The 25,697-nt window shown below is 39.9% G+C and overlaps 1 long non-coding RNA gene across 1 annotated transcript in view; it reads left to right on the top strand.

Moving 5' to 3' along the window:
* The first annotated feature begins 837 nt into the window (after positions 1 to 837).
* LOC125122112 (uncharacterized) overlaps positions 838 to 25,697 on the top strand; it is a 151,990-nt gene continuing 127,130 nt past the window's right edge. The window contains exons 1-2 of the long non-coding RNA XR_007133700.1: positions 838 to 901; positions 1,072 to 1,188. This is a non-coding gene — a long non-coding RNA (uncharacterized LOC125122112). The remainder of the gene's footprint in view (positions 902 to 1,071; positions 1,189 to 25,697) is intronic.

The following is a 25,697-nucleotide window of genomic DNA, read 5'->3' as shown; positions in this document are numbered from 1 at the left end:
AGAGCTAAAGTAACCCATCCAAGCCCATCCTAAGTCACCCAGTAGTCAGTGACACCCACCTGCGTGGTGAGCCCACCCAAGACCAGAAGACATCTTTTGCAACCCATAAGCATGAAGCCTTTGTTTCCCTATGGATAATCTCATGAGCCTAGACCTTCAGAATTATCCTCCAATAATCTTTCCAATAGGAGGAAATACCTTCCTGGTGAGATGGAGGAGGGGACATCTTTCAAAGGCTGCTCTAGTTACCCCTGGGCCTTTTCCTGGTTAAATTGCTAAATGCAATAAGGAATAAATGTGATTAAGTAATTAAGTATTCGCTCTGCTTATATCAGTCTGCATTAGGGCCAATTACTAAATGAGATTTGATAGGGCCATTTTTGTTTTTCTGTGGGTGTAGCCATTTAAAAAAAAAAGAGAAACAAGAGACAGAGAAGGAGGGACAGAAAGAGAATTTAACAGTGAGAAAGAGACAAAAGAGACAGAGAAAGAAGAGAATACACTTAACAAACAGTACACTGTGGTGTAATAAATAATGCTCTTTAGAATTATTTTTATCCTACCTGCCTCCCTAAAATGATATAGGAGGGACTCAAGTTGGATTAGAAGCATTCTTGGCACTTGCTGTTCCGAATGTATTTTCCACCCTGAAGTTACTGTGCCCTAAGCCAGGAGCAATTACTTTTCAAGTGGAGACACTGTCACCACCTTTCAATGTGTCATTGTCCTGTATTTCATCAGAGCTACTTGAGCCAGCTAGAGGTTCACATACCAGACACTACCAAATAAATAGAGAATTGGAATTCTTTCCATCTGTGAATCAAGGAAATTGCAAAACTGAGCTCTGACTAAAGAGGCACTCCCCCTCCTTCTGAGAAAAGCATGGATTCCCAGTTTCCTTGTGTGTAAAGCCTCATTTTAATGATTGTCTTTTCTTTTTATTATTCTTATAAAATGTTGGCAGTTCAAATATCTGCTTCGCAAAAATGTTTTCCATCTTTTTAACTAAGGTTCTTTCTGTTCAGAAACAATGGATTAAACATTTTCCAATGGACTTCTTTTTCTTGCCAGAAATCATGATGAGCAGTCAGTTGTCCAAAGCTTGATGTACTAGGTCTACAGAAGATCAACTGTGCCCCTGTGAACAATCTGTATGGACCGATGGTTTCTCAGCCAGGTGTTTTTCAGGTATGTGGTTACCTAATTGTTTATATACAGAACTGCTTGCATTCATTTTGCCCACAGAAAATTCAAATGACTCTTCAGTAATTTACTTGTCTAGAAATGCTATGTACTTTTTAACTCACCTCCATCTTGACCCAAGCAAGTGTGGCTTCAAGGTTTTTTTTTTTTTTCCTTTTAATATGTATTTAAAGTATACAATGATATCACATATGTGGAATCTAAAAAAAGGATGCAAATGAACTTATTTGAAGAACAGAAACAGACTCACAGACTTTGAAAACAAACTTATGATTTCCAAAGGGGGCAGGTATGGGGGAGAATGGACTGGGGGTTTTGGACTGGCATATGCACACTGTGGTATACGGAATGATTGGTCAATGGGGACCTGCTGTATAGCATAGGGAACTCTACCCAGGATTCTGTGATAATCTATATAGGAGGAGAATCTGATAAAAAGAAATGGTTGTATGCATATGTATAACTGAATCACTTTGTTATACGGTAGAAATTATCACAACACTGTAAATCAACTATATTTCAATAAAACTTTAAAAAATGAAAAAAATGTACAACTTGATTTGATGTACATATACACATTGTGAAATAATCACCACAATCAAGCTAATTAATATACTATCACTTCACATAGTTCATAGTTACCTTTTTTTTTTTTTTGTATGTGTTGTGGTGAGAACACTTAGGAATAACCCTCTTTGCAAATTTCAAGTATACAGTACAGTATCGTTACCTAGAGTCACCACACTGTACATTTGAGTTCTAGAACTTGCAGAACTGAAACTTAACCAACACCTGTGCATTTCCCAATTCCTCTACCCGTTGGTAACCAGTGTTCTAGTTTCTGTTTTTAGGAATTTGACTATATTAGATTTCTTTTTTTTTCTTTAAAAAAAATTATTGGAGTATGGTTGACTTACAGTGGTATATTAGTTTCAGGTTTACAGCAAAGTGAATCAATTATAAACATAAATATATCCATTTGTCCCATACAGTTATTACAAAATATTGAGTAGATTTTCCTGTGCTATCCAGTAGGTTCTCATTAATCATTTATTTATTTTATTTTTTAAAAATTTATTGAAGTATAGTTGATTTTGTATTAGATTTCACATGTAAGTGAGATTGTACAGTATTTGTCCTTCTGTTTCTGGCTTGTTTCAGTTAGCACAGTGTCCTCCAGATCCATCCATGTTTTTGCAAATGGCAAAATGCCCTTTTTTTTTAAGGCTAAATAATATTTCATTGTTCATATATATCACATTTTCTTTATCCATTTCTCCATCAATAGACATTAGGTTTTTTCCCATATCTTGGGTTTTGTGAATAATGCTGCAGTCAACATAGGAGTGTGGGTATTTCTGCCAGATTCTGATTTCAGTTTCTTCGGATATATACCTAGAAGTATATATACTTTGCAGGGTCTTATGATAGCTCTATTTTTAGTTTTTTTGAGGAATTTCTGTACTATTTTGCATAATGGTTATAGCAATTTACATTTCCACTAACAGAGTACTATAGTTCCCTTTCTTCACATCCTGGTCAACATTTGTCATCTTATTTTTTTTTTTAAATAATAGCCATCCTAACAGGAATGAGGTGATATCCCACTGTGCTTTGATATGCATTTCATTGATGATGAGTGATGTTGAGCACCTTTTCATATACCTGTCGACCATTTGCATGTTTTCTTTGGAAAATATCTATTCATGTCCTTTGTCCATTTTTAAGTCAGGTTATTTGGTTTTTTTTGCTGTTGATTTGAATGAGTTCCTTATATACATTGGGAATGAACCCCTTATCAGATATATGGTTGGCCAGTATTTTCTCCCATTCTGTAGGTTACCTTTTCATTTCATTGATTGTTTCCTTTACTGTGCATAAGATTTTTTGTTTTAGTTTAATGGTGTCCCACTTGTTTACTTTTGCTTTTGTTTCATGTGTTTTTGGTGTCATATCTGAAAATTTGTTGCTAAGACCAATGTCAAAGAGCAATCTCCTCAAGGGTATTTTTGGACATTTTGGACACTAAAAAGGATCTTAACTTTCCCCAAGAATGCCAAACTCCTAGTAGGTCTCAAATTTAAAACTGGATTCAATGCATCATTTTCCATGAGAATTTAATAGCTTCAAAGAAATTACAATTCTATCTCCTTTGTGGATTTTAGCTGGGGTGCAGTGTGCACAATTCAATACACAAAAGAGAGAATTATTGAGCCACACGTACATTCTGTTGTGTCAGTTAGAAAAACATAACTGACTTACTTTACACACACACACACACACACACACACACACACACACACACTACTTAATCTATTTAAAAATCTGTTCCTAGCCTCTAAATTCTTCAGACCTTAGGGAAATAAATCCAAGGTCAGAGCTATATAATTGCAGCGATCCAACTGTGTCCTATTAACCCAATCACTTCATGAGCTAATTCAGGGGCCATGTGGCTTCACAACCTCAGTGTGTTTAAGATTCATAATTAAATCTGAAAAATGAAAGCTCATCTTGCCTGCTTTGTTTAAGTATCCATGAAGCGTGTGGCTATCACACAGAATCTTATGGATAGGATCTATCTTTCTTAAATCTAGCCTTTTCTTTCCATTATGATGCCAGTTTACTGGATGTGTCACTACTTTCTAGGAAAAAATCCCAGCTTGAAACTCAAGAGGTTCAAAAACAAATTCTGAGCATACGCTTGAGGAAGTTCTATGAATTTCTCTGTGTTCCTGGAAAAAATAAATCTCAAAAATACAGAAAATTTCTATCTATGAATATCTGTGATTTAAAGATGCCCACCAGGGAACTCTGTTCCTGAGTCTGGTAGGAGAACACCAGCCCAGGTCCTCTGAGAAACATACCAAGAAAGGATTAAACACAAAGGCTTTTTTAAAGGAGGGAAACAGCTGTGAGAAAAAATGAGGAGGGAGCTGAGAAGAGCTCAGAGAGCGGTCAGACAATGATGCACATCTGACCTGGAGAGAAAGAGTGAATAAAAAGTGGGATGAAAACTTCTGAGACTACTTTGCTGCCTAAGTTTCAGCAAGGCCATCTGGGCATTTCTGAGCCAAAGCAAGTCATCACTGGAGGAGGAGTCTTGTGTCTCCCAGGAAGACCCTGCCTTAGTATGAGCTGTGATTGGCTGGGAGCAGCCCTGAGAGGAGTGGCCTTATCTCTGACTCAGTGATGGAATATAGAACTAATTGTCTGGGATCCTGGGATTTCAACCTTATGCCATAAATATCTTCATTTGTCAAAAACAAGAAGCAGAATAATATAGATGACATTTATAGAAGATAATTTCTTTTTTAGCTTGCTACTACAAAATGCTGTGTAACAAACAACCCCAATGTCTGTGTATTGCCTATTGGCATGACTTGTAACTTTTTGTTGAAGGATGCACCTATGAAAGTAACTTAGATAATGGGAACTGAAGTAAGTAGGCATTTAGGGTGAGGTTTTAGGTCAGCCTGGCTAAGAATTGGGCTATGCTTAATGTTTGCCCTAGCTATAAGTATTAAAGATTTTAAGTTTGTCACACCCATGGCCTTGTTTTTTTCTCCCTTGTTGACTTTGGGATTCCCCAAGTATTCCTCTTCAGAGAGAGGTTGTGCCAGCACTTTCAGCTGTGGTTAACTGTTGTTCTGGAGCCATGTTGATGTGATTGTGAAGTGTAACAGAGGGGAAGTATTCAATAATATTATAATTAAATCTCAGTCTTTTAGCAGGCTTATATCTCTGGGCTGTGACCTTCACAAGTGTTTCTCCAGTGGAATAGCTTCCTCTCTCTCTCTCTCCTTCCCTTCCTCCCTCTCTCTTCCTGCCACCTAGTCCCTTAATTGGCTACAGCATTCCCAGTTGATTTCTTTGAAGCTTGGTCTCCTGTTGACTAGGTTTCTCCCTTTTAGGTGAGGAAGGTAGAAGGGACTGGGGTGGGTGAACCCCCCATCTCCCAAGTGGGAAAATACTTTGGCTAAGTCTTTTACCTGGGAGCATAGGTCTTCCAATAGAGGGTTCTGGGCATATTTCAAAATGATTATTCTTCTTCCAGCCAGAGCCATGAGGGGACCTGTCTTAGATCCTCCCTGTGACAGCCTAGTGGAACTCCTAGAGGTAAATCCTACAAAAATTCAGGGCCCCTAACATTGGAGGCTCCATAGTCTCTGACTCTTAAACTAGTCTACACTCAGCCTCCTGGAATTCATGAAAATGAACCTCGAACATGTCCTACCATCATACAGCTCCAGTGGCTTCATTGCAGGTAGCAGATCTCAGCTGTAGCGCTGGGTTTGACCATCTCTTCAGATTTCTGGATGGAGGTTTATCCTGAAACCTCGGTTCTCTAATGGGTCCAGGAAAAGTCATTACTTTTCAGTTGGTGTAGCTTTGTCTTCTCAGAATGGAAATGATACTTTCCAAGCTCTTTACATAGAGGAGTGAAAACCAGTGTGTTCTTAAAGCAGTTTTACTTACAGGAGGATAGTGAAGTCAGTATTTTTCACCTTTTATTTGAAATCATCATAGGTTAATGAGAGTTTGAATAAATGTACAAGGGCATCATAAATGCCTTTCAACCAGTTTCCCCTCATGGTAAGCTCTGTTTAACTATAGTACAATAAGAAATCCAGAAAGCTGGCATTGCTTAATCAGGTTTCACCTGTTTTACATGAATTCATGTGCTTGTAGTTCCATGAAATCAGACTAATGTTTAGGAAAAATTACATTAATGTGTAATTTTCATACACTTATATGTCTATATATAGATAGGTTCATATATATATATTTATAACACATAATAATAGCCACTATTATGATTAATACTGAAACACTAGGGCCTTTCCCATTTAAACTAGGAACAAAAGGAGGACAATTGCAATCACCACTATTCTTTATAATTGTTCTGAAAATATAAGCAATAGAAATACTGGAAGCAGGATGAAAATAATTATTATCATTTGCACATTATATGATTATCATTCAAAAAATCTTAAGAAAAATAATGACAATTAGAATTAGGGGAAGAATTCAGTAGTGTGGCCAATCACAAAATAAATAATCAAAGATAGTTTTCTTGTGTAATAATAATAATCCTTTAAAAATTGTAATAGAAAAATTATTACATTTAAAATAATAATATTTTAAGAACCAATGGTATTTCACAAATATAAAATAATAAAAGTATCATAATAAATGTACAGGAATTATATGAGAATATTAAAATCTATACAAGGACCCAGAAAAAGACTTGAGTAAATTGAGAACTATATCATATGTGGATATAGATATAATTCTGGAAATAAGTCAGTTTTCCTAAAGTTAACCAATACATTCAATTCAATTTGCAAAGAAAAACAAGTATAATTTTTTTCTTTTTTAGGGTAACAAAATTTTTCTAATATTTATTTAGAAAAAATAAGTATGCAAAAGTGGTTAGAAAAAACCCTGACAGTAGAAAAAGTGTAAAGAATTTGGTTTGCCAAATGCCAAAATATGTTGCATGACATCACAAAAGATGGCAGAGTAGAAAGCTTCAGGAATTGGTCCCTTCATCAAAATAACCATTGAGCTGGCAAGAACTATTAGAATCAAGCATTTTGGAACTCTGGCCTCTAGTCATATAGGCATAGTGCCTGAGAGAGTCCTTGAAGAGAGAGAATGATAAATTTCAATAGATTTTAGGGTTTTGCACAGCAACTACAACCTCCATCTCCTAGCCCTGTGGAAACAGCCATGGGGTCTCCATCTGGGATCCTGGTATAGCTTGCTGGTGCCAGAATGAGGAATAAAGACCTTGTTCGCTAAAAGTTGAAAGTGTGTGTTTATCTGCCTTGTAGATCACTGGGGCCAGCTAAAACCTATCTGTTGTTTAAAACTCACAAGGCTAAAGTGGCTCCCAGGCAGCATCTGTCGAAGGTACTAAGACAGACAGAACACCTACTCTTCCCTCTGTCTCTCTCTTGGTTTCTCTTATTGTATTTAGGCACTCAAGGAAATTCTTTAAGGTTACTGGTTCAGCATGAGATAACTGAACAAATATTTGAGTGTCCACACAGACACATGCACATTTAGATGGGGAGTTGGAGGAGAGTTGGTGGCACAGCAGGTTAGGGATCTGGAGTTGTCACTGCTGTGGCGCAGGTTGCCGCTGTGGCGCAGGTTGCCATTGTGGCACAGATTGGATCTCTGGCCTAGGAACTTCTGTATGCTGCAGGGGCCAACAAACAAACAAACAAACAAACAAAGAATATATATGTCTTTACAAAATTGTGTACAGAATGAAGGGAAACCAACAAGGAAGCCCCCCTATGAAGCTGGCAGTAGTGAGGGTTCTTTATCACTTCCGGGGGGAATGGACTGACTGAGAAAACAGCAGCTAGCACCCGGGTACTGTAGCTGTCAGTGGAGAATCTTAACTCACCTGCAAAAATCTGGCAAGAGGGAGCCGAACCCCACTTTCCCAAGTTCTGCTGGTGTTGCCCAGATGAATCCAACAGGAAGTTGGGGGAGGAGGCAAGGAGCTTGGTGATTGGTCCATAGAGTTAAGTTTCCTTTGCCCCAAGCAGAAAACGGCCAGAGAACAACCAGCATATGGATAGTAGAGTTTCTCAAAAAAAAAAAAAAGAAAAACTCATTTATTTAGATCATGTTCTTTTTAAAAAAAAATGCAATGCAAACCTGGGAGTTCCCTTGTTGCACACCAGGCTAAGGGTCCAGTGTTGTTACTGCAGCAGCTTTGGTTGCTGCTATGGCATGGGTTCAATCCCTGGCCTGGGGATCTCCCACATGTCTTGAGTGCAGCCACAAAAAATACATACCTATTGTGCTGTTATTGTTTAATGTTCATTAAACACTTCTAGCTCATTAAGCATTCATTAATTAGGGCCTCATTCTGCAAGCTCCTTTTTCTAGCTATGAAAATCAGCAGTTTTTTTTTTTCTTAGCTGCTTTTGAAGATGTTTAAACCAATGTTTAACCCTAGAGGGTTAGGTAAAACTCTGAAAAAAAATATCAACAATCAGCTGCAAGAAGAGAACACAAAATTTCCTGAAGCATCTATAATTATATTAGGAATTTACAGAGAAGATGCTCTCGGTTAGCTCCACACCTGTATTTAGGAGCTAAAATACCTGGTTGTATCTTGTTCAGTACCAGCTATTGATTTAGAAATTCATAGAACTATTTATTCTCCTGCTCAATAGAAAAGATCGCTTACCATAGCAACCCCTGCATTAGCATTCAGCTTGCTGGTTACAAAGCACCTTCCTAAGGAGGATGTACATCAATGTCCAAAGTGAGCCCAGTTTTTAAAATGTAATTTTAAGGAGGGGAGGCTTTTATATTAAAATGCATAACAAAGAGGACAACCCAAGTTGGAGACCAGCAATTGTTTAAGGCTTTTATGCAATTACTGAAGTCTGCATCTTTTTCCTGATCCCAGGCATTCTGTTCTACTTGCCCTTTGATAAGCCAAAATGGGTGAGAAATAATAAAATATTATGCATAGCCCACCACCAGCATACAAATTTGCTGCTCTCTGTGGGGAATTTCAACTTCGGTCAGCTTCACCCGACTGTTCTTAGAATTATCTTTCTTTTGTGAGAGTAAGGCAAATTTCTGGTCCTGCCACTCAAAATCTCAAAGTGAAAATATTTAGGCAAATTTTCAAGTGAGTTTCCCTGATGTCAATCAAGTGTCTGAAACACTAGTGATTGTTTTTACCTCGTATTGTTAAGGGAGGTGGCATTTTAATTAGGAAAGGAAAAAAAATAACTTGTGCTCATAAGTGATAGTCACAGTTTTTGACACTGAGCTCAAAATGAATAGAGCCTGGGAAGTCGTGATTTGTATAGCAAGTATCAGGGCATCCAAGATCTTTTTTTTCCTTTTTCTTGTTTTTTTTTTCTGAGTTTCTCTAGTTAGAAGGGCTATTTCACAGAATCGTTGTAACACTAGTTAAGGCCAAAGACAATACCTGGAATTATTAACAACCCTGGAATTGTTAGTGACTTGGATGTTGGGTTCCAGCTCTAGGACAATTTTTACCCAAGGGAGACAATGGTTGAATAGAAAATGAAATGTGGGGGTTCAGAAGACCTGGCAGATTATAGGGGAGGGGTCAGGAGAGAGGGAGCAGGGGAGCCCTAGTTAAAATCCAGGGAAGCATGTTGGAGGAAGAGGGACTGGAGAATGGGATTGAATTTTGGGTCCAGGTAGAAGCTCTTTTGTCTGCTCTGTGTCTGGAGCCCTGTGTGGGCCCCATGAAGCCCCTAGAAGCTTGAGACAGAATGGTGCCTGATTAAAGCTGGGGCAGATGTGCTGCGCTCCCACACACATTTTTATCCTGGGATCTTCCCTCTGAACTGCTATGGGCTTTGCTTTCAAATTATACTCCCCTCCTCCAGCCTTGGTGAAAAATGAGAATCTGGATCCTTGACAGACACACCATGGTGTTACTTTTCTGAGACTTGGCTTAACCATAGGGATTTTCACCTTCCCAGGTGACCTCAGCATCTGTTGCACTGTCTTTGAAAATCAGAAAGGTTCATCTGGGGGGATAAGGTGAGATGAGTTATCACAAATGGATAAATTAGGAGTTTAGGATTAACCTATACACACTACTATATATAAAATAGATAACCTACTGTATAGCACGGGAAACTATACTCAATATTTTGTAATAACCTATAAGGGAAAAGAGTTTGAAAAAGAATATATATATTCTGTAATATATAATATACATATATTCTTTTATACATGTATAACATTATATGTATACTCTGAAACTAATATAACATTATAAATCAACTATCCTTTAACAAAAACAAACAAATGGACTTAATCAGCGCTTCTACAGTTGTCAGAGTGTTGTGAAATCCAATGATAAATCAGGCAGTTAATGGGTGATTTGAATATTAGAATTGCTTGAAATACTATTGTTGAATATTTTCAGCTGTCTTCATTGTTAGAGAATTATTACTCACCAGCTTATTTAGACCAGTGGTACTCAAACTCTTGTAACCATCAGTAGCACTTGGAGAGCTAGTAATCCTGAAGATTCAGGAGCTCCATCCCTGGTGACTGGGTCCAGGGTGGGACCTGAGAATGTGCATTCTAATAAGGTCTTGGGTGATGATGCCATCGTGCTGATGCTGACTGAGGGCCACAGCTTGAATAACACTGAGGCAGTCGTATGCGAAGCAGTGGTTGGGTAGTTGAGCCCAGGAGTCTCTGTTGTAAGAAGCCTCCAAGTGATACTGATGCTCCCTTAGGTCAGAAAAGAACTGTTTTAAACTACTTGTTTTCAACCTTAGCTAGACACTGGACCCACCAGATGAATTGCTTAAATAATATCAATACCTCTTACCCAGCTGGTTCTATTGAAATTGGACTAGAAAACAGTCTGACATGGGGATTAGTCTAAACTGCCCAGATTTTGAAATGTGCATCCAAGGTTGAAAACTATTCCTTACCCGTACTTTCATTTCTGTGTTGCACAAGACTAGAGTATGTGCAATTTGTACTTTTCAGTGTGTTGATAGGGCAGGAAAAGAGACAGATAAAAAGTCTAGCATCTGAAAGGAAATAAGCTTTTCTAGTCTTGTGCGAAGTCAATCCCAGCTTACCTTACATACTGTAGAGAATGTGAGTAATGAAGGGCTTGATTCAAAAGTTCTGGGAATGAGTCAACTGGAAGAGGTGGAAATTTGGGCAAAAGAGCAAGTTCTATAAATCTGGAGAAGTGAAACCCATTTAGTTACCTCCAAAGGACCAAATGTGCTATTTAAAATGCTCCAATAGAGCATTCAATTTCACAGCTGTCTGTAGCTTTGAGGCCAAATTCTCATTCCCTAAAGTTAGGAAACAGAAGTAGGAGTGCTAGCAAAAGCCACATGTACTACTGAGATTATAATTAAACCCAAAGACTTCAAGGACTCCTGTCCAGTCCTCCTAAATGCATTATTCCTTGCCAGCAGATGCAGGCAGACTTCTCTTGACCTTCATCACATTTGAAGCAGATCTCTAAGTTTGGATATCATCAACATAAAAGGTTGTTAAAATTTTCAATTCCGGAGAATCGATTCTTCCAAAGGGAACCCACAACCTTTTATTATTTCCGCAAGATCTTAAACATTTTTTTGTTTGTTTTTATTAAATGGTCTCTTATTGAATTTGAATTTGTTAAACAAAAGAATAAGATTCTTTCCATTTGAGAAATCCAGCTTGAGGTTTAGGTAATGTATTGTGCCAAGTCAGATCACTAGGCGGAGAATCAGAAACACAGGCTCCAGTGAACATTGGGGTGCACCTATCTTTTTGAATTATAGTTTTCTCCAGATAGATGCCCAGGAGTGGGATTGCTGGATCATATGGTAGATCAATTTTAGCTTTTTGAAGAATGCTTATACTGTTTTCTATAGTGCTTACACCAACTTACATATAACCAAGATGTGGAAGCAACCTAAATGTCTGTTGACAGAGAAATGGATAAAGAAATGTGGTATAGGAGTTTCCATCGTGGCTCAGTGGAAATGAATCTGACTAGTATCCATGAGGATGCAGCTTTGGTCCCTGGTCTTGCTCAGTGGGTTAAGGATTTGGTGGTGCTGTGAGCTGTGGTGTAGGTCACAGACACTGCTTGGATCTGGCGTGGCTGTGGCTGTGGTGTAGGCCGGCAGCTGTAGCTCCGATCCGACCCCTAGCCTGGGAACCTCCATATGCTGTGGGTGCAGCCCTTTAAAAAAAAAAGGGTGTATATATATATATACATATATATATATATATACATATATGTATATGTATATATACATATATATATACATATATATATATATACACATACATATATATATATATATAATAATGTTACTTAGCCATAAATATGAATGAAATAATGCCATTTGCAGCAAGATGGATGGACCCAGAGATGATCATACTAAGTGAATCAAGTCAGATAAAGACAAACATATGCTATCACTTACATATGGAATGTAGAAAAAAAAAATAGACAAGTGAACTTATTTTTAGAGCAGAAACAGACTCACAGACTTTGAAAACAAACTTATGGTTACCAAAGGGGATAGTGGTTGGGGGGAGGGATGGACTGGGGGTTTGGGGTTAGCATATGCACACTGTGGTATATGGAATAATTGGCCAGTGGGAACTTGCTGTATAGCAAAGGGATTCCACCCAATATTCTGTGATAATCTATATGGAAAAACAATCTGAAAAAGAATGGATATGTATATATGTATAGCTGAGTCACTTTGTTGTACAGTAGAAATTACCACAACATCGTAAATAAAACTTAAAAATAAAAAAAGAAACACAGTTTCTTCAATAAAACTTAAAAATAAAAAAAGAAACACAGTTTCCTCCTTTGGACCTTATGTGACCTTAAGACTATTCTGAACTGTCATATGGCAATAACTTCTGTTCCCTTTTGATTTTAGTAATGGAAACACATCTTAGTAAAAGATGGGAATCTGGAGAGTTCTTTGTGATCACAGTCAACTGAAAATCTATGGTGTTAATTTTCAAACTTTAAATCACTGAGTAGATCTTTGCCTCTTTGCAATGACACAGCTTCAGTGCTGGCTCCTCCCTCCTGCCTTTCCTTTCCTGCTGTGTAATGGCTGTTGTTTTTCATTGATATAAATTAAGAGACTGGAAAAAGCAAGTCATAGCCTCCAATTCATTCCTCTTATGGTGATAGAAAATAAACTATTTTCCCTATAATCTGCTTCCAAATTACTCTCACCAGCTGTGAATCTCCGGTTCATAGAGAGTTATCAGTTGAAACTTCTTTCCTCTGTTGATTTGTACTTAGCCATCTTTTGGAAAGAAAGTTCCATTCACTTTTTTGGGTCCAGAAAAACATAAGGTATTTCAATGCCTATTTCTGCTTCATCCTGACTGGAATGAGGTGAGGGGGGCGGAATTAAGCTTCTCAAATTTGCTGGTAAATGGATAAATATTCCAAAGACCCTTGTTTGTGTCTCTTGAGTAGATTCTTCTCTGTCAACAGTTACAAATACCTTCCTCGTGCTTTGCCAACCATTGTACCCATGTCAAAGTTGAGAATAAATTAATATGAAAGGATGCCAAAACTGAAATCATTGCAGACAAGAGTTCCAGCCACACCTGGCATTAATAATGGACATTGATAGCAACAAGATTAGTAATAAGTGGTTATGGAGATAAAGTTGTCTGTTTTGCCTAAAAATGCACCAAGGGAAGAATAGAAAGCAGGAGAAAGATATAGTTCTGGAATTTCAGAACTTTGGGCTTGAGTTTTGGTCATCAATTAAGTAACTATGAAAACTTGGAACAATTCCTATTCCTCAGTTGCTCCAGGTGTGAAATGGGCTGAGACGAGTGCTTCTTGAACTTTCATGTGCATTTAAAGCCCCTGAGATATTGGTAAGATGCAGACTTGGATTCAGTTAGTCTGGGTTGGGGTCTGAGATCCTGCACTTCTAGTGTGATGCTGATACTGTGAAATCTGAGGTCACACTATGAGTAGCAAGGACACAGGTGATTCTCCCCAAGTTACCTTCCAGGTCTGAAAGTAAGTAAATAAATGATGATAGAAAGAAGGAAAGAAAGAAAGAAGAAAAGAAAGAAAAAGAAAGAAAAAGAAAGAAAGAAGAGAAGAGAAAGAAAGAAGAAAGAAAGAAAGAAAGAAGAAGAAAGAAAGAAAGAAAGAAAACGAAAGGAAGAAAGAGGAAGGAAAGAAAGAAAGAAGGAAGGAAAGAAGGGAGAGAGGAAAGAAAGAAAGAAACTTTTAAGCCATTTAAAAGGACTCTATGAAGTGTAATGCTGAAGTTCAAATTCCATAATATCACCATATCAGTGTGGTTTGGCACCTGATGGATTCTCTGTAATTTCACACCCTTATTGCAAGAAAAATGTCAATCCCAGAAGTAAGAGCTTTGGAGTAATGCTCTTCCTATATTCCCCCAAATAGTATATTCTGCCTATAAGACATCTTGGAATCCTCCTACAAAACCACCCAGAAGAAACTTAGTATTGCAAGCTTACTGATACGGTATATCGGCCAGGGAATTATGCTTTTAGGTTTTTTGCTAAATTTATGGTACATAAACAGTGGATTTCATTAATGTCTTAATTGCCAAACCAGTTATTTTCTTTTAAACTGCTTGTATTGGAATATGGGTTTCTAATTTTCATCTTGAGACCAACTGAATCTGTATTCCAGGCAGTGGCGCAGAATATTAAAGTTTACTGGCATGCTGCTAATGAGAAATGCTCATATGAAATTCTAACCTGAGCTACGTGGACAAATCAAGAAACCTCCATAGTGTGCCTGACATGTGTGAGTTGATTTTCACATGCTCATAAAATTAGCAAATATGATGGTGGAAGAAAAGCACGGATATGAATTTGGCTTTCCACTGTTTTATTTTTAACTGGATAGTTTTACAAGGTTTCCAAGCGTTCCGGTTTTCACTCAGAAATGTGGGCCCTTGTGGACAAGAGGGAGCCTACTGGCAGAAACAGCAAAAGCAAGCTGCCAGCTCTCCTGAGGAAGTCATTTCCAGATTTCATTCCCTGAAGACTAACATCTGCAGAGAAGTCAATGATACAGCTTCCTTGCAGTGTGTGCATGGGACACACTCACTTTGATGAGATGGGAAGAGGTGAACAGAGGCAGCCCAGCTTCTGTCAGAACAGGGAATAGGAAAGTACCAAAGAGAGCTTCATTTGCAATGAACATTAATACCTTCCTGTTAGGTGCCGGAAAAGTTTTTTTGCTTAGAATATAAACTTATTGAAGATATTAAAATAGAAAAAAAACTTTATTTCTTACCTAAACTCCCTGGGCAAGATATAAAAATTTCTTTGTTGTCTTGAAACACATCAGAATCCTCTAAAAGTTGAGCTCACATAAATCTTTATATGGTGCCAAGTTAATGGCAAAAGCAATTTACTTGGAATCAGAATGCACAGATTTTAAACCTGACTTTGAATCACTCAGACTCTCTGGGTCTCACATTTCTTTTGCATGAAATGAACTGTTAGGTATTTCCCATGGCCTCTAAGAGCCCTGCAATTCCTTGATCAATTTCTCAATTGATATTTTGATTTTTTCCTGTTTCACCCCAAAATATGTTTATTGCCTTTCTTCACGTGTTTTTCCCATTTAACATATTTCAAATGTTGCCACTTTCCTTAAAAAAAATCATGCACTGAGTTTCCTCTTAGACTTTGGGCTTTAGAGCCTAGTGAGGCCCTGATGGTCCAGGAGAGGAAGAGGTTCTCCAAGGAGTGGACAGGCAGACTGAGGCAATGTGGGTAGTCTCCTTCTGTCTTCTATCTCAGTGAGTTTCTCTTGTCAGGGAGCTGCGAACTTGGAAAGGAGCTTTGAACTGACCACAGGAATTGTTTTCCTGTAGCCACTTTTAGGAGGCGGGCCATTGGCTCAGGGCCACTCTCAATGGGACAATAAATCTAGAGGTGTATTGGGGCTGGCTAGGTTCTTATAGACTTGAGATCAATTGTGTTATTCTGTGCCCAACCCTTGGCTACAATGAGGATATTTTTACACCATGGAAATCAGCAAATGCTACACATTGGGTTGTTTATTAGAGCTACTTGTTAAACATGTATGAGCATTCAACTGGATGTGACACATACACATAAACACTCAAAAATACATACCAACACCATTGATAAATTTGTCAATGTCTTTGCCAAGGCAAAGAATCGGACTAGAACTTCTCTTTCAGGTGCCCTTCTCTTATCATTTACTCCAAGTTAGGATTCCTTGCTGGTGATTTTCTAAAATGGGTCCAATGCATCATTATTTTATATATTTATTAAAGGAATACACATTAAAATGGATTATGAATGGAAGGGAGATAACAATAATCCACGTTGCATAATCCAAATGATTATAATTAGTAATATTAGTGCATTACTATTAGTGTATGTTTTTCTATATACAGCCCTGTGAAAAGAGAATAAATTGCTTAATCATTAGTCTGATTTAGGTTTCTTCTCAATTCTCCCTTGTGATAAATAATACTACAGTAAACAGTTTGATATGACTTAAAAGGTGGAGAAATGCTGTGGGGTAGAAATATAGGGTGTTATTTTGTTTGGCCCTGAACCCCCTGAATTGTTGGCATGGTGGGGGAGAAGTTAACATGAACAATGTAATCCCGGCCAAGGAAAATTCAGCTGTCCATAGAGCAACTTGGAGAACCTGGAGGTTTATGAAGTTCTATAAAATGCCAACCAACTGGCATATGTGGGCGTGTTGAGATTTGCTGCCAGCAGGGTTTGAAGAGATCTTGACAGGGCTTAAATCAACCCTATCGTCAGGATCAGAGCAGATGCCAGCTGTTTTATCTCATACCCCAAATCTGGACCTGACTGAGGACACCTGTTAGAAATATCTGGCACCTGATGCATGTGGAGGCAAGCAACACCATCAGGGAAAGTTTGGTATCAGCAAAGCTAGAACCTTTGGTTTTTGGATGAGGGCAAGGGTTTCTGTGTACCCTCATTTGCCAAGTCTACCTCCAGCTTACTGGGTGGGTATCTTTCTGAACCGACCACACCCAGGCACAAATCAAGTCAACTTAGCTGGTACATCATGTTCCCTGATAGTTCTTTGAATATATTTGTCTGTGTCTTCACCTGCTCTCTTTACCCAACATAAGTTTCTGTTGTTGAATGCCTTTGGTTCTGAATTTTTTGAATTCTTCCCTTAATTCATCAGACATTTAGTATATAAGAGGCCACTGCAATACAGGATACAGTGGGGGTCCCCAGTTTTTCAGACTGATGTCCTAGTAGAAGAGATCAGAGGAGTTCAAATACCCAGGATGTAAGTTGCATGAGACAGGGGCTCTCATACAGATGGGCCCTAAGCTACAGGGACAGAGAGAAAAGGGATAAATTTGGGTGAGGAAATGTGGGGAAAATGACTTCGTGGGGTGGGTGGCGTGATTAATTTTTCAATGAGTGAACATAGACTAATGTGGTTTTAGGGAGAGGGGATTTCATAGATGACCAAGAAGCTAAAAACAATTGTGATTATTTAGTGCTTTTGGATCAAGGGCTTCCATATATTTTATTATGGTTACTCAAAGTAGGAGCAGAAAACACCTGGAATTGGCCCAGCATAGGTTTGAAGGGCAATGGTGAGAGTGTTTCTCCAACAGTCAACTGCTGCTGAAATCACAAAGGACATCTTAATTTGGGCTCCTCCAACAGCAGATCCTAAAAGACTTTAGGCAGTCTATTCGGGAAGGAATCCCAGCATGGAGGGGGAGAGAAATGGAGAATGAGGCAGGAAAGGAAGAAAAGTCAAGCAAGGGAGTGATGAGTGAAAGAGTGAGCAGATGGTACCAGGGCCAGGACAGGGCGAAGTAAGGGAAGCGCTGACCTTGATACAGAAAGTAAGGGGTGCCAAACACTCAGCAATCAAGATGAACTCTATCTATCTATCTATCTATCTATCTATCTATCTATCTATCTATCTATCTATGCCTGCATCATGTAGAAATTCCCAGGCCAGGGACTGAACCTAAAATACAGCAGCCATCTGAGCCGCTTCAGTGACAATGACTGATCCCTAATCCACTGGGCCACAAGAGAACTCCAAAATGAACAATATTTTAATGAGATGCTTTGATATTTAAAATATCAAAATTAACACAAAAAAGTGATAAAAGTATCAAAAATTTTTAAATAAAAAAATCAAAATTTTTTTACTTGAAAATAGAATCTGACAGCACTGTGTTGAGCCATATTGGAGCCTGAGGCAAAAGGAACAAAAATATGTTAAAAATACATCGTAAATGTATTTTTTTAAATGGAGAATTTGCTTCAGAATGTAAAAATAACTGAAAAAAATGTTGAAAAGTCGAAAAGTTGGTATGATGTTTAAGAAATCATTATTTTATATAACAATTTTAATTTTTTTCCATTATAGCTGGTTTATAAAATTCTGTCAGTTTTCTACTGTACAGCAGGCTGACCCAGTCACACATACATGTATACATTCTTTTTTTCTCACATTTTAAGGCTCCATCATAAGTGACCAGACATATTTCCCAGTACCACACAGCAGGATCTCATTGCTAATCCATTCCAAAGGCAATAGTCTGCATCTATTAACTCCAAGAACCCCAGGCCATCCCATTCCCTCCCCCCTCCCCCTTGGCAACCACAAGTCTATTCTCCAAGTCCATGATTTTCTTTTCTGTGGAAAGATTCATTTGTGCCATACATTAGATTCCAGATATAAGTGATATCATATGGCATTTGTCTTTCTCTTTCTGACTTACTTCACTTAATATGAGAGTCTCTAGTTCCATCCGTGTTGCTGCAAATGGCATTATTTTGTTCTTTTTAATAGCTGAGTAGTATTCCACTGTGTGTGTGTGTGTGTGTGTGTGTGTGTGTGTGTGTGTGTGTGTGTGTATCTCACATCTTCTCAATCCAATCATCTGTTGATGGACATTTGTGTTGTTTCCATGTTGTGGCTATTGTGAATAGTGCTTTGATGAACATGTGGGTGCATGTGTCTTTTTCAAGGAAAGTTTTGTCCAGATATATGCACAAGAGTGGGATTGCTGGGTGATATGGTCGTTCTGTGTATAGTTTTCTAAAGTACCTCCATACTGTTCTCCATAGTGGTTGTACCAGCTTACATTCCCACCAATAGTGCAGGAGGGTTCCCTTTTCTCCACACCCTTTTCAGCATTTGTTATTTGTGGACTTATTAATGATGGCCATTCTGATGGGTGTGAGGTGGTACCTCATGGTAGTTTTGATATGCATTTCTCTAGTAATCAGGGATGTTGAGCATTTTTTCATGTGCTTGTTGGCCATCTGTATATTTTCCTTGGAGAAATGTCTCTTCAAGTCTTTTGCCCATTTTTCCATTGGGTTGTTGGCTTTTTGCTGCTGAGTTGTATAAGTTGTTTGTATATTTTAGAGATTAAGCCCTTATCAGTCGCATCATTTGAAACTATTTTCTCCCATTCTGTAAGTTGTCTTTTTGTTTTCTTTTTGGTTTCCTTTGCCATGCAAAACTTGTCAGTTTGATTAGGTTCCACCAGTTTATTTTTACTTTTATTTCTGTTTCCTTGGGAGACTGACCTGACAAAACATTTGTAAGGTTGATGTCAGAGAATGTTTTGCCTGTGTTCTCTTCTAGGAGTTTGATGGTCTTATATTGAAGTCTTTCAGCCATTTTGAGTTTATTTTTATACATGGTGTGAGGGTGTGTTCCAGTTTCCTTGATTTGTATGCAACTGTCCAGGTTTCCCAGCAATACTTGCTGAAAAGACTGTCTTTTTCCCATTTTATATTCTTGCCTCCTTTGTCAAAGATTAATTGACCATAGGTGTCTGTGTTTATTTCTGGCTTCTCTATTCTGTTCCATTGGTCTGTATGTCTGTTTTGGTACCAGCTCCACACTGTCTTGATTACTGTAGTTTTGAATGTTGCCTGAACTCTGGGAGAGTTATGCCTCCTGCTCAGTTTTTGTTTCTCAGAATTGCTTTGGCAATTCTGGGTCTTTTGTGATTAAAAACATCATTATTTTAAATTTAAATATTTTGTTTACCTCAAACACAAATTTCATTTTAATTTCATTTTACTGGTTTCAATGGTAACAAAGTCATCAATATTTTTCTTAAAACCATTCACCATTTTAAAATATCTTATAATTGTAAATAGGAGTGTGTCTGTTTCTTTAACCTCAGATTCCAGTATGGCTTGGCATGGCACATGTTACCATGATGGGCTTAGTCCCATCATTGGAGGTTCTCTGAGATATATATCCATTAACTCCTATCCCTCATTAGTCCAGGGCTCTTCCTGTGGGTGTTACCTCCCTGGTGATCGCAGCATGCTCCTGGAGTCGGCTAAGCCCTATAGGATGGGTACCAGCATCATCTGCTATGGAGGGGTTGGATGTGCATCTGAGGACCATAGGCTTAATTGTAGAGTCTGGGAATGTGCTAAAGGCTTTAGAGAAGGTACAGGATAATCATCATTAGGATCTGGTTTAGAAATCGTTTTCTGGAGTTCCTGTCGTGGCACAGTGGAAATAAATCCGACTAGGAACCATGAGGTTGTGGGTTCGAACCCTGGCCTCACTCAGTGGGTTAAGGATTCAGCTTTGCTGTGAGCTGTGGAGCTTGGTGTAGGTCACACATGTTGCATGGATCTGGCATTGCTGTTGTTGTGGCTGTGGCATAGGCTGGCAACTGTAACTCTGATTGGACCCCTAACCTGGGAACCTCCATATGCCAAGGGTACAGCCCTAGAAAGACCAAAAAAGAAAAAAGAAGAAGATTAAAAAAAAAAAGAAATCATTTTCTGAACCTATACTATGTATGTAGCAGGTTGGAGAATGAAGGAAAGAGGGAGCAGGACGTCCAATTTGGCTGTAACTGCCATAATTCGGTTGGGAGGTCATGTGGGCCTGAATCAGGAGTGTGTCTATGGGGCAAGGAAAAAAAGGGGTAGAGTTAGAAACCATGGCTGGACTGGAATTCCTGGGTCCTGACCACCAAATGGATGTGTTGAGCTGAGTAGAGGCCAGGGTTTCCCATCAATGTCTGGAGTAATCACAATCTCTTTACAGAATCCATAGCTTGAGAAAAAGAACAAACTTGGTGAGGGGAGAGATTTTAATTTGAACATGGGTTGGGGGCAGAGATCCAAGGTGGACCCACACATCCATGAGTGTGAATAGTGACTTGGGGGCCAGGAAACTGCAGGATTCTTGTTCCTATGTTGAAGTTCATGGAAGAATCACAATGGGAATGCCCTAAACATGCACAATCTTGAAGGAGCTTGATTTCTTCCTCAAGTGCAGTTGAAAGCCACGGGATATTGTAGAGTGAATTAGTGCTATGGTTTCTGCATTTCTGGAGCTCCCGACGTGGCGCAATGGGATCATCGGTGTCTCTGGAGCACTGGGACACAAGTTCAATCCCTGGACCAGCACAGTGGGTTAGGGATCCTGTGTTGCAACTGTGGCTGGACCCTGGCTGGAGAACTCCATATGCCTTGGAGGAGCCAAAAAGAAAAAAGGAAAAAGAGTTTCCTGTTGCTATCAGGAGAAATGCAGGCATAGTGGAAGCAGGGGTGTTAGGTGGGAGGTTGCTGCAGGGCTTGAGGTGAGTAAGGAGGGTGGTTGGTGGCTACAGTTTCTGAGTGTAAGATGCCTCACCTTGGCCGTTGGTCTTTAGAAATATTGGGTTATTGTGCTCATTGGACAGTCAAGTGGGATATTGTTCAGGCATTGGGAGTTGCTAATTTTAGTCCAAGAGAACATTAGTGCAAAACAGCAAAATTTGAGTAAAATTGCATTGTTTGGGGACTACCTACGTGGTGGTGCTGCTTATAGCTGTGAATCAGAGATGAGAGTAGAGAGTAGGATTTCAACACTGTTATGGGTTGAACTGTGTCCCCCTCAGGATGAAGTCCTGATCCCCAAGACCCCAGGATGTGACCTTATTTGGAAGTGAGTTTGTTGCAGGTATGGGCAGTTAACATGAGGTCATCCTGGAGTGAGGTGGGCACTTGTTCCCATATGACTGGTGTCTTTAGAAGAAGAAGGTGTTCCCATTGTGGCTCAATGGTTACCAAACCTGACTAGTATCCATGAGGATGTGGGTTTGATCCCTGGCCTCACTCAGTGGGTTAAGGATCCGGCGTTGCCGTGAGCTGTGGTGTAGGTTGCAGACACGGCTCAGATCCTGCATTGCTGTGGCTGTGGTGTAGGCCGGCAGCTACAGCTCCGATTCAACCCCTAGTCTGGGAACCTCCATATGCTGAGGGTGCAGCCCTAAAAAAAAAAAAAAAAAGTAGATTTTGGACATAGACCTAAAAGGGGGAACACCATGTGTTTACAGAGGTAGAGGCCAGAGCCAAGAACTTCGAGGATGCACCAAAAGCTAAGAAAAGTGGCGAGGATTTTAGTCAGAGTCTCAGAGGGAGCAGGGCCCTGCTGACACCTTGATTCCAGATGTCTAATCTCCAAAAATGTGAGGGAACTAAATGCCTGCTCTTTTCAGTTAGTAGACATTACTACAGCAGCCCAAGGAAATGAATACCAAGACTTGCTTTAGAGGTGAGGGGAAAGAGAATGAATAGGATCAAGGATAGGCAAAAAATATGGAAGTAGAAACTAGAAAGGTTAGTAGGGCACCCCACAAAAATGGAGCATTTTGAGAGACCAGGATTAAGTGGAGGAGGGAACACGTGGGTGAGCAGTAAAGGAAAAGGATTGAGCCAAGGCTCTCTGCATTTGTCTAACATACAGAGGGCGAGAGAGGGGAGAGGAGCCCCAAGGTGGGTGGAGAAGGACAGGCAAGCACCTGGAGCCAATGAGGAAAGGCTCTTTATTGGAACATTTGGGGACAGGAACAAGATGAGATGGGATGAAAATATGATAACAATTGAAAGTGGAAGACTTTTTTTTCTTTGTTTTTCTTTCTCTTCTCTCTCCCTTCCTCCCTCCCTCTTCCTTCTTCCCTCCTTCCTCTCTTCTTTCCTTCCTTCCTTCCTTCTTTCCTTCCTTTTTCCTCCTTTCCTTCCTTTCTCCCTCCCTTCCTTGTTTCCTTCCTCCCTCTGTCCCTTCCTTCCTTCTTAGAATTCTGAAAAGAGAATTTTCCACATGGAGTAAGTTGAGTGTTGACTCAGCAAAATTTCAGGGGCCCCTTTGGAAATCCACCTGCTCTTGAAGGGGAGTCTTCCATGGGTGACAGCAGGAAGAACAACTATCCAATTTGTCCATCAGAGGAAACGCTCAGGGCTCACTGCAGTCCCCGGGGTGGGGGCTGCTCTCTGGAATTTCACTCCTATCTCATACAGTGACTCAGAAGGAGAGAGATGGGTCTTCCCCCTGGTACTGGGTGGGGGGTGCATTCCACCCAGCCCCCGCCCTTACCTGTGGGAGTTCACCATGCTCCCCATCTGAACTTCCATTCTCTCTAACTTTCCTTGTGCTCTGGGAGTGAATTACCATTTAAGGAGGGAAGCCTTTCTTCCAAAGCTATGGCCTCTGGTTTAAGTTTATTAAATAAATAATCCAGAACTGAATCTTCTTTTTTTTTTAACTTCTACATTTTCTTCTGTCTCATGCTTTTCCTGAGGCCACAAGGGCACACTGATTAGCTGACTGGACAGAGGGGTAGAAAGAATCAATAATAAGAAGAAAAAAACAAAACAAAACACAAAAACACGGCTTAATTCTTTAAGTATGTTCTTTCTCCACACACGCATTAAAAAGTTTATGGAATCCAGAAACTATTTATGATGCAGTCATTTCTATAAATGGTCATTGATAAATAATTCATGCGGTTTGGGGCCCTTAAAGTGATGAAATCCTGCGGCTTAGCTGTCCCCAGAGAGTCACTGAAGTCAGAACATCCCGATTTCTGTACCTGAGTTTCCAGGGGCCCCTGGGACTTACCCAGGGATAATAACAATAATTGCTGCTATTTGTTGAACACTGATGCCCTGCAAGACCCTGTGCCAAGGATTGCATGTTTGTTTTTTGTTTTTTTCCACTATAAATATCCCCCACACGTGCAAAGCAAATATTATTTTCCCATCTTATAAATGAAGAAGCTGTAGTTCAGAGGAGTTAAATAACTAGTTTGAGATCTCCCAGGAAGTGGCAGAGCATGGTCTTTCTAGTCCACCATTAGCGTAGCGTAAACTTCCCCCTGAAGTGGGGCCTGAGGCCGGAACTTGTGTGCAGGTAATTTATTTATAAGGTGACCCCAAAGATGAGGAGAGAGAAACAAAGGAGAGTGAAGAGAGGCCACGTGAGAGTGCATTTCATTGAGGTCACTGCTGTGGGCCACTTGGATTCAATGTGGTTTTTTTCTTGTTGTTGCTGTTTTTGTTTTGTTTTGTCTTTTTTAGGGCCTCACCATAGCATATGGAAGTTCCCAGGCTAGTGCTTAAATTGGAGCTGTAGCTGCTGGTCTATGCCACAGTCACAGAAATGCAGGATCTGAGCTGCGTCTGCGACCTATAAATGCAGCTCATGGCAATACCAGATCCCCCACCCACTGAGCAAGGCCAGGGATCAAACCCATATCTTCATGGCTAACAGTTGGATTCATTACCACTGAGCCATGACAGGAACTCCAGATTCCATGTTTTTGAGGGCTTCTAGATGGTGCTCAGAATTTTTCACCTGAGAATCAATGGGGAAAAATGTTTATCCATCACCTGCACATGTTTTAAGGGTGGTCCCTGGGGCACTGCCAGCTCTGCACTGTTGGGAAGTGAATTTATGCCTGAGGAATGGACAGTTGCCTGCTTTGGGAGCATCAGAGAATCCCCAGAATAGAAAGGCAAGCATAGGAGTTCCCATTGTGGCGCAGCAGAAATGAATCTGACTAGGAACCATGAAGTTCTGGGTTCCATCCCTGGCTCTCAGTGTGTTAAGGATCTGGCATTACCACGAGCTGTGGTGTAGGTCACAGACATGGCTTAGATCCCGTGTTGCTGTGGCTGTAGTGTAGGCCAGCAGCTACAGCTCTGATTTGATCCCTAGCCTGGGAAGCTCCATGTGCTGAGGGTGTGGCCCTAAAAAGGCAAAAGACAAAAAAAAAAGGGGGCGGACACTCACAGGGCATCACTGAGATCAGACTGGGTGGGTGTGAAGTAGGTCACACCCTGTGAGGACCTGCCTCCAGCAGCCTGAGCTGGATCAGAGATGAGGCTGGGAAAACATGAGCTAGGGCACAAAGAGCATCTGATACAGTTGTGCTTCCCGAGATTCAGCCCTTCTGGGTCACAGTTACACATGATCCTTCAGTTGCATTGGTTTAGCAAAGACAGTAAAGCCTGAATATGCCCAGTCCCCCCAGCTCCACCCAAAGTAAGTGCAAAAAGGAAGGTATGGATGGAAATGATTTTCTTTCTCTTTAAAAATAGCAGCTAGAACAAGGGATACTTTGCTGTTGAAAGAGGTGCCATTTTCTAATGGAAAATTGGAAGCTGGACAAATTTGGTTAAAACAATCTCCTTTTCAAGATATTTTTTAAAAAACTTTTTGGCAACCAGTATGGTGTTGCCATGAGACAAGGTAAACAAATGTACAGGTTTGAAGCAAAGAGTGTGAAGGAGCTGAGATTGTGGCCACTTGCAAGCTGATACATTAGCTTGACACACTCTTGTGGAAGCCTGCAGAGTGTAGGAGGTGCCTATGCCAGGCACAGAAGACTTTATACCCCTAAGGACCTCAGGCAGCATGAGCATCAGCCTATGTGTCCATTCTCCTTACCCTCCATTCTTGCAGAGTTTACACGGATGGGCTCCTATAGATGCCTGTTCATGTAGCAGATTGGATTACAAAACAGGAACCTTGGGCTTAAGGATCCTAAGTTGCCTGTAGGGAAGATACACCCTCCATTTGCTCAAGAAATACATGTCTTATTTATTCTGGACAGTCAGGATGCCTACCCTTTCCTCTG

Source organism: Phacochoerus africanus, chromosome 3 (assembly GCF_016906955.1).
Source record: "Phacochoerus africanus isolate WHEZ1 chromosome 3, ROS_Pafr_v1, whole genome shotgun sequence".
Taxonomy (NCBI): Eukaryota; Metazoa; Chordata; class Mammalia; order Artiodactyla; family Suidae; genus Phacochoerus; species Phacochoerus africanus.
The sequence above is the reverse complement of the archived record's forward strand: the minus strand, read 5'-3'. Positions and strand labels throughout refer to the sequence as shown.